A 13,646-nucleotide genomic window follows, 5' to 3' on the forward strand; every position below is an offset into this window, starting at 1 on the left:
TTATTTTATTTTGTTTCTACTTACAACAAAATACTTATTATTGCTATTTTTATTATTTTTTCAGTTTTTTTGTTTTGTTTTCTGTATTTTTTTATTTTCTTTTGTTTTTGCTTTATTTTTTAATTCTTTTTGCTTTTATGTCAGCAAAATTATAAACTTTCTGTTAGTGCCATTAGTTTTAGAAAAATTATAAACTTTCTGTTAGTGCCATTAGTTTTCAAATTTGAATAGTTAAAATTGGTATTCTTTGAAATTTGTGTGAATCACAAGTTTGTGATTAACTTTACTAAAAAAATGAACATAGATGCACCTATAGAGAAAATTCGACCTAAATTCATAGTTTTCAAATGAACTCTGAAAAAGTTGGCATAGCATACTCGCGTGTTACAAAATTGGCATGGTATCATCATAATAGTTGCGGGAGAAAGTATTCACTTTTTCTTCACTTGTGTCATTTGCTTATTGCGCCGTAACCATGGATAAGCTTCATCGTTTATCAGGATGCTTGGGTCAGCCTTGACATTTAAGGGAGGAATTTCATGAAACTTTTCATAATCTTCAGACATGTCTGTCTTGCCCTCCACTCCTAGGATATCCCTTTTTCCTGGAAGAACTATGTGGCGCTTTGGCTCATCGTATGATGTATTCGCTTCCTTATCTTTTTTTTCCTCATTTGGTAGACATGTCCTTCACATAGATAACCTGTGCCACATCATTGGCTAGGACGAACGGTTCGTTAGTGTACCCAAGATTTTTTAGATCCACTATTGTCATTTCGTACTGTGGGTTTACCTGTACCCTGCCGCCTGACAGATCGACCCATTTGCACTTAAACAAAGGGACCTTAAAATCATGTCTGTAGTCAAGTTCCCATATGTCCACTATGTAACCATAATATGTGTCCTTTCCGCTCTCGGTTGCTGCATCAAAGCGGACACTGCTGTTTTGGTTGGTGCTCTTTTGATCTTGGGCGATCGTGTAAAATGTATTCCCATTTATCTCATATCCTTTGTAAGTCAATACAGTCAAACATGGTCCCCTGGACAACAAGTACAGCTCATCACAAACAGTGTTGTCACCTCTGAGACGTGTTTCCAACCAACTGCTGAAAGTCCTGATGTGTTCACATGTAATCCAGTCGTTGCACTGCTCCGGGTGTTTGGAGCGCAGACTGTTCTTGTGTTCATCAACATACGGGGTCACCAAGGTAGAGTTCTGTAGAACTGTCTAGTGTGCTTGAGACCAAGAATATCCGTCCTTGCATATTATTCAGTCACTTCCAAGAGTGCCTTTTCTAGTCAGTCTCACCTCATACCGCGATTTAGGGAGACCTATCTTCTTAAGGCCAGGAATGAAGTCAACAGAAAACCCGATAACATCCTCTGTTTGATGGCCCATGGAGATGCTTCCTTCTGGCCTAGAGCGGTTACGGACATATTTCTTTAGGACTCCAATGGACCTCTTAAAGGGGAACATATTGTATAGAAATACGGGCCCCATGATGACAATCTCGTCGACTAGATGAACTAGGACGTGCATCATGATATTGAAGAAGGATGGTGGGAACACCACCTCGAAACTGACAAGACATTGCGACACATCACTCCTTAGCCTTGGTACAATTTCTGGATCGATCACCTTCTGAGAGATTGCATTGAGGAATGCACATAGCTTCACAATGGCTAATCGGACGTTTTCCGGTAGAAGCCCCGTCAATGCAACCGGAAGCAGTTGCGTCATAATCACGTGGCAGTCATGAGACTTTAGGTTGTGAAACTTTTTCTCTGGCATATTTATTATTCCCTTTATATTCGACGAGAAGCCAATCGTGACCTTCATACTAAGCAGGCATTCAAAGAAGATTTCTTTCTCTTCTTTCGTAAGAGCGTAGCTGGCAGGACCTTTATACTGCTTCGGAGGCATGCCGTCTTTTTCGTGCAAATGTTGCATGTCCTCCCGTGCCTTAGGTGTATCTTTTGTCTTCCCATACACGCCCAAGAAGCCTAGCAGGTTCACGCAAAGGTTCTTCGTCATGTGCATCACGTCGATTGAAGAGCGGACCTCTAGGTCTTTCCAGTAGGGTAGGTCCCAAAATGTAGATTTCTTCTTCCACATGGATGCGTGTCCCTCAGCGTCATTCGAAACAGCTAGTCCGCCGGGACCCTTTCCAAAGATTACATGTAAATTATTGACCATATCCTTTGAAATGCCTCGCCTTTGAAATGCTTGCCTTTCTTTCGACATTGGCGGTCTTCTTCCGGTGATCTGCCTCGCCTTTGAAATGCTTGCCTTTCTTTCGACATTGATGGTTGGTCGGAAGAAATCGACGATGGCCTAGGTACACATTCTTCCTGCATTTGTCCAGGTATATACTTTCAGTGTCATCTAAACAGTGCGTGCATGCGTGGTGTCCTTTGTTTGTCTGTCCTGAAAGGTTAGTGAGAGAGGGCCAATCGTTGATGGTCACGAACAACAACGCCTTTAGGTTAAATTCCTCTTATCTGTGCTCATCCCACGTACGTACACCGTTTCCATTCCACAGCTGTAAAAGTTCTTCAACTAATGGCCTTAGGTACACATCAATGTCGTTGCTGGGTTGCTTAGGGCCTTGGATGAGAACTGGCATCATAATGAACTTTTGATTCATTCACATCCAAGGAGGAAGGTTATACATACATAGAGTCACGGGCCAAGTGCTGTGATTGCTGCTCTGCTCCCCGAAAGGATTAATGCCATCCGTTCTTAAAGCAAACCATACATTCCTTGGGTCCTTTGCAAACTCATCCCAGTACTTTCTCCCGATGCGACCCGTCAGCGGGTGCTGTCAACTTCCCGTCTTTCTTCCGGTCCTCACTGTGCCATCACATCAACTTGGCAAGCTCTTCATTTCTAAACAGACGTTTCAACCATGGTATTATAGGAGCATACCACATCACCTTCGCAGGAACCCTCTTCCTGAGGGGATCGCCATCAACATCACCAGGGTCATCTTGTCTGATCCTATACCGCAATACACCGCATACTGGGCATGCGTTCAGATCCTTGTATGCACCGCGGTAGAGGATGCAGTCATTAGGGCATGCATGTATCTTCTCCACCTCCAATCCTAGAGGGCATACGGCCTTCTTTGTTGCGTATGTACTATCGGGCAATTCGTTATCCTTTGGAAGCTTCTTCTTCAATATTTTCAGTAGCTTCTCAAATCCTTTGTCAGCCAAAGCATTCTCTGCCTACCACTACAGCAATTCCAGTACAGTACCGAGATTTGTGTTGCCATCTTCGCAATTGGGGTACAACCCTTTTTTGTGATCCTCTAACATGTGATCGAACTTCAACTTCTCCTTTTGAGTTTCGCATTGCGTCCTTGCATCGACAATGACCCGGCGGAGATCATCATCGTCGGGCACATTGTGTGGTTCCTCTTGATCTTCAGCAGCTTCACCCGTTGCAGCATCATTGGGCACATCGTCTGGTTCCTCTTGATCTTCACCAGCTCCCCCCGTTACAGCATCATCGTATTCAGGGGGCACATAGTTGTCAGCGTACTCTTCTTCTTTGCCGTCTTCCATCATAACCCCTATTTCTCCGTGCCTCGTCCAAACATTATAGTGTGGCATGAAACCCTTGTAAAGCAGGTGGGAGTGAAGGGTTTTCCGGTTAGAGTAAGACCTCGTATTCCCACATTCAGTGCATGGACAACACATAAAACCATTATGCTTGTTTGCCTCAGCCGCATTGAGAAACTCATGCATGCCCTGAATGTACTCGGAGGTGTTTCTGTCACCATACATCCATTGCCGGTTCATCTGCGTGCGTTATATATAATTAAGTGTCCAAATTAATAGAAGTTCATCATCACATTAAAACCAAAGTACATACATAGTTCTGATCTAACAACATATAGCTCTCCAGAGCATCTAATTAATTAAACCATACATTGAAACTATGTAAAACATTACAATGCCAAAAGAAATGCGATCATAACCGCAACCAAGGTAACAATTGATCCAACGGCATAATGATACCAAGCCTCGGTATGAATGGCATATTTTCTAATCTTTCTAATCTTCAAGCACATTGCATCCATCTTGATCTTGTGATCATCGACGACATCTGCAACATGCAACTCCAATATCATCTTCTCCTCCTAATTTTTTTTATTTTTTCCTTCAACAAATTGTTTTCTTCTTCAACTAAATTTAACCTCTCGACAATAGGGTTGGTTGGAATTTCCGATTCACATACATCCTACATAAATAAAATCTATGTCACGTTGGTCAGCATAATTTTCATAAACAATAAATGAACCAATAGTTATAAAGATAATATATATCCACATCCGAATCATAGACAGGACGAGGGCCGACGGGGGAGGATACCAAAACCATCGCACTATATAAGATGCAATAATAAAAGTAAGAAACTAATACAAGTATCTATGTAAACACACAAGTAAGAATATTTTTTCCTTTCAAAAAGAAGATAAGAACAAGAGGCTCACCACGGTGGTGCCAGCGATGAGCTCGGCGCGGGTGATCGACGGCGGTGAAGACAGGGACGGGACGTGACGGACCGCTAAACCTAGACAAATATTAAGGAAAATGGAGCTTGAAGGTCGAGCTTGGAGAGCAGAAAGCTTAAGTAGTGTGGCTCGGGCATTCCATCGAACACCATGTGTGCATAGGAGGTGAGCTAGAGCACCACCAAGCCCTCTCCCCCTCGGCCAAAAAAAAAGAGTAGTGTGCTCTGCTCTTACGTGAGGGGCTAAATATAGGCAGCTCAGTGGTCCTGGTTGCTGGCATGAACCGGGACTAAAGGGGAGCCTTTGGACCCGGTTCATGCCACCAACCGGGACCAATGGTGGTGGGCCAGGAGCGAGGCCATTGGTCCCGTTTCGTCCCACCAACCGAGACCAAAAGGTCTAGACAAACCGGGACCAATGGCCCACGTGGCCCGGTCGGCCCCCTGGGTTCATGAACCAGGTCCAATGCCCCCATGGGTCCCGGTTCTAGACTAAACCGAGATTAATGGGCTGACCCGGGCTGGACCGTTGCCCCCTTTTCTATTAGTGCCCTCAGCGCCGAGGGAGAACTACTCCCTCCTTCTCATGGAGAGCACCGGGATGATGAAGATGGCCACCGGAGAGGGATTTTCCCCTCCGGCAGGGTGCCAGAACGGGTCTAGATTGGCTTTCGGTGGCTACGGATGCTTCTGGCGGCGGAACTCCCGATCTATTGTCGTCCCCGATAGTTTTAGGGTATATGGATATATATAGGCGGACGAAATACATCAGGGGAGCCACGAGGGGCCCATGAGGGTGGAGGGCGTGCCCAGGGGGTGGGCGCGCCCCCTACCTCGTGCTCTCCTCGTTGATCCCCTGACGTGCACTCCAAGTCTCCTGTATTGCTTTCTTTCCAAAAATAACTTTTCCGAAGGTTTCATTCCGTTTGGACTCCATTTGATATTCCTTTTCTGCGAAACACAGAAACAAGGAAAAAAAGAAACTTTCACTGGGCTCTGGGTTAATAGGTTAGTCCCAAAAATCATATAAAATAGCATATAAATGCATATAAAATATCCAAGGTTGATAATATAATAGCATGGAACAATCAAAAATTATAGATACGTTGGAGACATATCAGTTAACATAGGATTTAGCCAAGGATCTCCAGGAACTTTGTTTGGAGATAGTTCCTAGAGGTTTTGTTGCAGCATTGGAAGTTCGGTCAACATTATTGGGAAAGATTCGAGAATGTCACAAGGATGACAAAGAAATTGCCGAGATAAAGCAGAAAATGAGCAAGGGAAAGGCCAAAGGTTTTCGTGAGGATGAGCACGACAGCTAGTGGTTTGAGGACCGTGTTTATGTACCCAATAATGCAGAGATCAGGAAGTTGATACTTCAGGAGGCTCATGACTCGCCATACTCTATACACCCCGGAAACACCAAGATGTATTTGGATTTGAAGGAGCGTTTCTGGTGGACTGGTATGAAGAAGGATATTGCCGACTATGTAGCCATATGTGATGTATGTGAGAGAGTGAAGGAAGAACATCAGAAGCCAGCAGTATTACTGCAGCCTATGCTGATACCCGAATGGAAGTGGGATATTCTTGGCATGGATTTTCTCACCGGATTACCCAGGACTCGATCGGGATATGACTCTATCTGGGTAGTAGTTGATCGGTTGACCAAAGTGGCTCACTTTATCCCAGTGAAAACCACCTATACAAGTGCGAAGCTAGCCAAGATATATATGAGCAGGATCGTATGTCTGCATGGAGTTCTGAGGACTATCGTATCAGATAGAGGAACATAGTTTACTTCAAAGTTTTGGCACCAGCTGCACCAGACTTTTGGAACCAGGCTAGACTTTAGTACTTCCTTTCATCCGCAGACAGATGGACAGACCGAGAGAGTCAATCAGATTCTAGAGGACATGCTGAGAGCTTGTGTGCTTGATTATGGATCTAGTTGGGATAACAATTTTTCTTACGCGGAGTTCTCATACAACAATAGCTACCATGCTAGTTTGAAGATGGCACCTTTCGAAGCTTTATATGGATGGAGGTGCAGGACACCGTTGATGTGGGATGAAGTTGGAGACCGTCAGTTGTTTGGACCAGATTTAATTAAAGAGTTAGAAGAGAAGGTTAAGCTGATTCGAGACAAACTGAAGGTAATTCAGTCCAGGCAGAAAAGTTACGCAGACTCAAAATGCAAGGAGGTAGTCTATGAAATCAGAGATAGAGCATATCTTCATGTGTCACCTCTACGAGGAGTTAAACCTTTTGGAGTTAAAGGGAAGTTAGCCCATGATTTGTAGGACCATACCGAGTTTTGGAACGTATGGCAGAAGTAGCCTAGAAGTTGGAATTACTCGAAGGACTGTCAGGAGTTCATGATGTGTTTCACGTTTCCCAGTTGAAGAAGTGCCATGCAGAGATGGCCGATATTCCTATGAGAGATACAGTGCCCCTAGAAGCAATTCAGTTGGATAGTTATCTAACCTATGAGGAGAAACCATTCAAGATTCTCGAGTTTGCCAACCAAATCACACGCGGTAAGGTTATTGAGTTTTGCAAATTTGAGTGGAGCCACCATACCGAGGATGAAGCCACCTGGGAACGAGAGGATGATCTACGGAAAGACAACAAACACCTATTTTCTAGCCAACTCTAATCTCGAGGACGAGATTCACCTTAAGGGGGTAGGTTTGTAACATCCCAAATTTCCAATTTGGAATGTTATACATAGGTCATCCATCCATGCATATCATATTTTATTGCATTTTGTTTTGCGACCCTCAAAATTCTAAGAAACTCAAGGACCCATGGAGAGAGTTGGGGATTTCATTGTTTTCATATTTGAATTTTCTAAAATATTGAAAGGTGGATCACATTGGTTTTATTGTCTTTCCGCTCCAAAAATATTTCATATTAAAAACTATATGAGAGGAGATAATATGACTTCTTCAAAATAAATGAAATTGGAGAAAATAAAATCAAATAAATATTGTTTTCGGATTTTATTGCTATTTTATTTGAATTAGAAAAAAATGCATTTTTCAAAATTGCATTTTAGGCCAGAAAAATGTTTACTTTGTTCTAAATATTCTATTTAGACGGTGAAAATTTGTTTTGGTATTTTTAAATTTTTATTTTATTTTTTTCGATATTTTCCGGGGGAATCTGTTTTTTTAAAACAAGTCAACTGACTTGAACGGGCCGTGACTGACCCGGTCTCCTGCCGGGCAGGCTTTCTAAGCCGCCGCCCCAGCCCACCAAGCCGCCCCGCCCCACAAACCCTAACCCTAGCGCCGCCGCCGCCGCGAACGCCAACTGCGCCGCCGCCGCCCGCCGCCTGCGCCGTTTTACCGCGTCGCTCGCCGTTGCGCCGCACCCCAGAGCGGCCGCCGCCATTCGCCTGATCCACGATTGTTTTTTTCAGTTTAGGTAAAAACCGATCGGTGTTTATAAACCCTAGATGCGTTTTTTATCGGTTCGTTTTCTCGGTTTAGTTATTTAGAGGACGTTCGTCCTTTCATTCATTTTTACAAACACTTTTTGCCGGTTAGGTTCAGATAGTGAACGTTCGTTCGTTAGTCTTTTCCTTGTATTTTATTTTCGGCCAGGGACCTATCTGCGATTATTTTTATCGCATATTTGCCCCTCATCTTCAAACCCTCGCCGTTTCTTAACCGTTTGTCAAAATCCAGTGAAACCAATGCCAAAACCTTTGTCTCGAACCCCTCTTTCTTTTTAATCAACTTGAACAAGGTTTTTGACAAATTAAAATTTGGTTTCAAGCATATTTGGTTTTGAAGTTCTTTTGACTGTAGTTTTAGTTTGGTAGCTCCGATTTGATTGATTCTTTTTGCAGATCGAATCTCTTTAGTCGAGTTTTCAGATACGATCTTCTTATTTGACTGTTACCCATGCATCTTTGCTTGATTTCTTATGTATGCTATTGTTTGTTTGTGATAGAATTCCCGGAGTGCGCAGCGTGCTACTACGAGTCGCTAGGTTTTACGGATCATCGGCAAGGCAAGTAACACTTTGATCATACTCTTTTCTTACCCAGTTTTTATGTATTAGTTCCAACCCCACAAACATTGCATGAATACAATCTCTTAACCTGTGGGTTTTGGGAAGTAGATAATGAGGTAGAACCTATTGCCCTTTTAATTATCAAACCCCTAGGAGTTACTTCTACTTTATGCTTACACCGTCATGCTATGCTCGTAGACGTGGATTGGGTTTGAGTGTATCCATGACAGATGTGAGATTGTTAATTAATGGTTAACTTAAGGTGGCTACTTAAACAGACATAGGGGTGGATTGGTTGCGGGCACCTGGAGAATCCAATGTTGTCCTAGGATATCCAGGAGTACCCGTGTGATCATCCTATGGTTCTCCACCCAGGCTCAAAGGGATCATAAGATTATTCGTGCTAGAAACTTCCGTGTGCGGCCACAAGCTATTATGGGCTCTAGCATAGTGGAGTAAGTTGCATGACCTCTTCCAGTGGTAGGCTAGCAGATGTATGGGATGTAGGTTGGTACGGTCTACCCGGAGTTAGAGTTAATGCTTCTGAAAAACTGTGTCTCGGTCATCCGTTTCTCAAACAACATGTAGTGTGAGAAATCCAACGAAGGAGATCGATTCTTGTGGGGAGAAGTTCTCAAACCTTTGCAGAGTGTACAAACTAATCATGGTTAGCCGTGTCCCCGGTTATGGACATCTTGAGTATCTGGATCTTGGATTCTCATATTGATCTCATCACTCTAATACTTAATTTGTTGGGTTGTTAATTACTTTCTAATTAGGATTGAGTTGGAGGAACCTTCTCAATGTTTGACAACTACCATGATAGTTAAATAAAATATATTCCTTTGTTTAGGGAAAAATTGGCTTTTCGCAAAAACATTATAACCATAGAGCCTCCACCAGCCATATATGCATGTAGTGATAGCATTTATCTGTTCATTGCTCTACCATGTTATATTGCCAGCATATTCCATGTGCTGACCCATTTTCAGGCTACAACATATCATGTTGCAGACTATTCAGACGAAGAGTAAGGTGCGGTAGGTCATTTGTCGTGCACTCAGCTATGTCGTTGGAGTTGATGGACTCACATTATCTTCCAAGCTTTCCGCTGTTATCTTATTTAGATGGCCTTAAGCCATATTATTGTAATAAGTTCTATTTTGAGACTTTCGATGTAATAAGTGTGTGATTGCTACTCTACTATAAATCCTTCGAGTACTGTGTGTGTCAGCATTACGGATCCAGGATGACACTTATGCACAGAGACTTGACTATCTGAGGTCGGGTCGGTACATCATACACGTAGGGGGACTACGTGTAGGGGCCACTAAGGAGCAATCAAATCACACAGTAAGTTAGTCGGAAGAAGCAACCATCATATCACTCTTTAATGACACGTACGCAATATAAAATTGTTGATATCGAGAGAAAAAGAAAACCACTATATATACACTAGAAGGAGCCCAAGCTACAAGCCTGCTTGCTTGGGTTGCTCTCTTCACAAGCATAGAACGACTGTGGCCACACTACTGGTCACAGATCTGGCCTGATCCCGCCGCTGGGGGAATGGAACGATGTTCTGCATAGACGTGGTAGACATCGGCGAGGGAGAAAACCCACAGTCGGTGTGTCACAATCGGGGGTCCCCGCGGTATGGGCTGATGCCGCCTCCCAACCACCCTTCTAGCTACAGCCCGATGTTCCAGGTACATCTTCCTTTTGGAGCCGGCTTGCTCCACTACTGCAGCTCCCCACGTAGCTCCATCTCCATGTCGATCTTTCTCTACTTCTACCGGCTTCTATTTGTGATGAGTTTATGTCTCATGAACTGGTGCCAGTACTATTATTCTAATCACACTTCCTCAATATCTTTGCCATCAGATATGCTCAGCTCGATTTTAGTGGAACTACACAAAAGCATCATATGATCCGAGGGTGCCCGCCGTCTTTCCTTTGATAGGTTCTACCTAGCCAGGAAATTAAATCCTGTTTAGGGTTTAGGGTATAAGTTGTAGTGACCCCATCAGTAGTTTTTCTTTTGTACACACTCTCACAACTTTGGTCTTTAGTTGTGAAGTATATGATCTGTGAATCATTGAGATGCATCAGCATGCGTGTTAGTTTTCCTTTGTATTTCATCGAATATTGTAACAGGGCAACCTTCGAGTAGGAATGGAAATGGAGTGGTAAGTTTCCATTTTTCCATAGAAAAATTGGAAATGGAGAGAAACCAACGTTTCGTTTCGTTGGATTGCGCCATCGAGCCAAACCAACGATTAAATCACATCTGTCGCGTTTGTGTCTCACCCTCCTTCACGGCTCCACCCCACACGGTCGCTCGGCATGCCACTCACCACAAACTAAGTATACGATAATTTTATTGCCTGCTTATTGATGGATCATGCCTTGGAGTACTTGCACTACTGGAAGAGATTGACGAGGAGGGGGGGGGGACAGCTAGCTATAGCACAGACTCCCAAGAACTTTTTACATGCATGTTGTGGCCGGCTATTGCGACCTTTGAACACAGAGCAGTCGTGTGCATCGAGAAGCGATGCGGCCGGCGCCCTCAAGGCCAGCGTGCCGCTTCAATGCCGACACTAGTGAGAGGTCGCATCCACTCTGGCCGGGCATGAATGCGGCCCTGACCGTTCCAGGCGGGAAACACGCGTGGGTGATGAAGAGGGTTCGGGTTGGTCAGGAGCGAGTGTGGCAGCGGTCTGGACGCCCGCAAACAAGAGGGAAGCTATTTGTTAATATTGCTACGTATATAATTAACAACGTAAATAATGTCTCAGTTGGACAAATATGATTGGAGATGGAGATGGAGATGTAATTTTACGTAAACACAGATATGCATGTCTATGACCTGGAAGCGGGGGCATGTTTTTGATCGAGTTTTCTTTCCTGGAACGTTAAAACCACTACTATGGAGATATTCTTTTTTCGCCAGTTTTCGTTTCTTTTTGTCCGCTAGTTTTCACTTCTTTTTTTCGGGAATGCGCATATTCTATTTAAAACCACTGCTATGGAGAGATTTTTTTTACTCTATTGTCTATATATCCTCTTGTTTGATAGGGTTTCTCATGACTCGGTCTCTCACCCTCTCCATATCAAAACAAGATGACAGTGTCCACTCTATCTCTCACCTCACTAGTGGTTACAGATCCGACCGAATTCCGTCCTCCGCGGGAGGCGAGGACGTGCAGCATTGACGTTGTCGCCGTCTGTGATGGAGGAAGTCGATGTGCACCGTCCTCTCGGAGCCGGTGCTGGAGCGGACGAAGGTCCTCCGCGCCCTTGATCGCTGCCGTCGTGTGGGCAGATCCTGCCCGCCCACCTAAGCGACATCTCACCCACCTGATGTATAACTTCTTGTACTGGTCCAGCTCCAAAGGTCGCTGCATGCGGGTTTTCTTCTATGCGACTACTCCCCAGCTTCCCATGTATAGTAGCTAGGGTTCATCGGCTGGTCCAACATCACCTTACTATTATAGAGGAGATCCCACTCGAAAAGTTGTCCTGGTTTATGCCTCGGTGGAGGTATAGATGTTGTTTCGACAAAAATTACATGGTGGTTGTTCGTTCATTGTCCATATGCTCCTATTGCTGCTGCTAGTCTAATACTATCACTGTTTAAATGAAGAAATGCTTTTTTTCTCGGGTATCCTGGTTTAGTTCCCATCAAGATAATCATGATGCTTCTGTTTGTTGGTGTACTTTTCATTAATTCTTATTGACAATTGAGATGCCGCTGTTAATCTTGTACCACTGCCAAAACAAAGTAACAACACTATATCCTTTTTTATATTTTTGCAAACAATGATGCGTATCTCCGTACCCGGGACGTCTTCCTCAATTTTAGTGGAACTGCACAAAATTGGATAGCCATTGTTGTTCCGCCTCACTATCCTCTGCGACGTGATCTTCCTTCCTCGAGCTTGATTACTAAGAAGAAACAGACAACAGTGAGGATTTGTCGAACTTCAAAGGTGCCTCACCCAAACTTGATGCCAAATGGATGATGCATCACCACGATGACCTATCGATGCTCATGGTTGCGCCTCATGGTTGCATCGGCTGGTGAAGCTGGTTGATTTTCAATGAAAAATGATCCATCTTCCATCAGTTCTCTTTACTTGTTACCTACCAAGATGATATGCTTCATCAGTTCACCTTGGTTGCATTGGAGAAGCAGCCGTCTTTCACGTTGGTGCAATTTTATTACACAATTGGCTATGAACCAAATGTTTCGTCGAAGAATGATCGATGTTGGTACTAAGAGCATAAGTTTTGTATTGATTTCTAAGCCTTCTCGCAACTTTGTCTTCATCTCCCCTGTAATTTTATTTTTCCAGCTATTAACTAAATATGTGGTCAGCCTTTGATTAAAAAACTAGTGTGGACAAAAACCAGGATGGACGTAGTAGCCCTCCATTTTTATTTACTCTACATATTAGATTTGACTAAAGTCAAACTTTGTAAAGTTTGACCAAGTTTTGGCCAAACACAATAAACAATAATTATTGAGAGAGGGCAAACTGTACATACTCTCAAACGTTTCTGATAATTCAAATTAAAATTCTTTATTTTTAAACACTCTCACACATTTCTGACAATTTGGCGCATGTATGGTTGTTCACTTAACAGAGGGTAGTGTACCGCATGTGAAGGACAGGAAGTGCGACCAGGACTCGTGGATCGTTAGTTCATTGTAAGTAGTAGTTTTCTTCACCGGTACGTTAAGTAAATAGTTTCATTTCGTACTTACACAATTTAAAACGATTGTTATGGAGAGAATAAGAAAATCACTCCACTATATATTTGCAGTTAAGGCACCGGTGCTCAGTCCGTACTATATATGTAGTACTATATAAGCTGGAGCCTCAACGCTTGTTCGCTAGGGTTTGCACTCTCCACACTCTCGTCGCACTACATATATATACACGCTGGAGGATCAACGTTCCTTTGCTAGGGTTTACTATATTCAGAGTCTCTCACCCTCTTCACCAGATCTAAACAAGACTGTGTTGGCCTCTATCTCTCTCTCCCCCCTCACAACTGGTGAAGTAGCCATCCGGATCCCATCGCAC

Source organism: Triticum dicoccoides, chromosome 4A (genome assembly GCF_002162155.2).
Source record: "Triticum dicoccoides isolate Atlit2015 ecotype Zavitan chromosome 4A, WEW_v2.0, whole genome shotgun sequence".
Classification (NCBI taxonomy): Eukaryota; Viridiplantae; Streptophyta; class Magnoliopsida; order Poales; family Poaceae; genus Triticum; species Triticum dicoccoides.